The sequence below is a fragment of the Sesamum indicum genome, linkage group LG12 (genome assembly GCF_000512975.1).
Source record: "Sesamum indicum cultivar Zhongzhi No. 13 linkage group LG12, S_indicum_v1.0, whole genome shotgun sequence".
In the NCBI taxonomy this organism is placed as follows: Eukaryota; Viridiplantae; Streptophyta; class Magnoliopsida; order Lamiales; family Pedaliaceae; genus Sesamum; species Sesamum indicum.
The window spans coordinates 1,068,525-1,070,556 of record NC_026156.1 but is presented as its reverse complement, the minus strand read 5'-3'; positions in this window follow the sequence as shown (position 1 = coordinate 1,070,556).

Genomic DNA, 2,032 nt, shown 5'->3' with positions numbered 1-2,032 from the left:
GGGTTGTGTGTGTGTATGTGTGTGCATGATGGGTGTGTGTGTGTGTATGTGTGTGCATGTGGGGTGTGTGTGTGTGTGTGTGTGCATATGGGGTGTGTGTGTATGTGTGTGAGGGGTGTGTGTGTGTGTGTATGTGTGTGCATGTGTGTGCATGTGGGGTGTGTGTGTGTGTGTGTGTGTGCGTGTGGGGTGTGTGTGTGTGTGTGCGTGTGGGGTGTGTGTGTGTGTGTGTGCATGTGGTGTGTGTGTATGAGTATGCAATGTGTGATGCTGACATGTGATCAGTCCTGTTAGTTGAAATATTGCAGTAATGCTTTGGGGATGCCTTCCTGTGGGTATCAAGAAGAGCTTTAACTATTACTGCTCTTTTGAACCCAGTGCTATTATTGGAGCAATAGAAAGTTGCAGCATTTCCCATTGCATTTTATATATGTAATTGTATTGGGGCAATGAATTTATCATTAATATTATCCAATTTCTGGATCAACCTTTCTGAAAATCAAGATTTGTTGTGGCAAGTTTACGTTGAGATCATGATGTCAACGAATATACTTTTATATGTTCTAATCAGCTATTGCATTTCTTTTTCAATTTTATCGACCACAAATTTGAGAACTTTAGCTTAATGAAGCCCCCTCATTGTTCCAACTTTTCCATTTCCTAGTCTGTGCGTGTTTTTTTTATTATTTGTGCGTGTGGCATGTGGCGTGTGGGTGAGTGTGTGTTGTGCGTGTTGGTGTGTGTATGTGTGCGTGTGTGTGTGGGTTGTGTGTGTGTATGCGTGTGCATGATGGGTGTGTGTGTATGTGTGTGAGGGGTGAGTGTGTGTATGTGTGTGCGTGTGGGGTGTGTGTGTGTGTGTGTGCGTGTGGGGTGTGTGTGTGTCTGTGTCTGTGCGTGTGTGTGTATCATGTGCTTTTAGGATTTCTCTAAACTGCTAGGTGTGTATGTATGTATGTGTGTGTGTGTGTGTGTATCATGTGCTTTTAGGATTTCTCTAAACTGCTACTAAGTGTGCCCTATTCGATCTTTAATCTGGTGATTGATAAGCTTTTTGGAAAAAGACCGCTTTAGCTTGGTGGACATGTATTAGTTTGGTGCATTTGTTGTTTTCCAGTTTGATTTAATGTATCATTGTAATTGCTTTATTCTTTCTAGTTGTAAGAATTCTGATATTTAATGAGTATGCAATGTGTGATGCTGACATGTGATCGGTCCTGGTAATTGAAATATTACAGTAATGCTTTGAAATTTTATTAAGTTTAAAGTTTTTTAACGTGTTGGTTGTTATTCGATGCTTTGGAAGAAGGCTTCCTGTGGGTATCAATAAGAGCTTAACTATTGTTGCTCTTTTGAACCCAGTGCTATTATTGGAGCAATAGAAGGTTGCAGCATTTCCTATTGCGTTTTATATATGTAACTGTATTGGGGCAATGAATTTATCATTAATATTATCCAGTTTCTGGATCAACCTCTCTGAAAATCAAGATTTGGTGTAGCAGGTTTATGTTGAGATCATGATGTCAACGAGTATACTTTTATATGTTCTAATCAGCTATTGCATTTCTTTTTCAATTTTATCGGACCACAAATTGAGAACTTTTGCTTAATGAAGCCCCCTCATTGTTCCAACTTTTCCATTTCCTAGTCTGTGCGTGTTTTTTTATTATTTGTGCGTGTGGCATGTGGCGTGTGGGTGAGTGTGTGTTGTGCGTGTTGGTGTGTGTGTGTGGGGGGGGGGTTGTGTGTGTGTATGTGTGTGCATGATGGGTGTGTGTGAGTGTATGTGTGTGCATGATGGGTGTGTGTGTGTGTATGTGTGTGCATGATGGGTGTGTGTGTATGTGTGTGTGTGGGTTGTGTGTGTGTGTATGTGTGTGCATGTGGGTGTGTGTGTGTGTGTGTGCGTGTGGGGTATGTGTGTGTGTGTGCGCGTGTGTGTGTGCATGTGAGCGTGTGGGGTGTGTGTGTGTGTGCGCGTTTGGGGTGTGTGTGTTTGTATGTGTGCATGTGGGGTGTGTGTGTGTGTGTG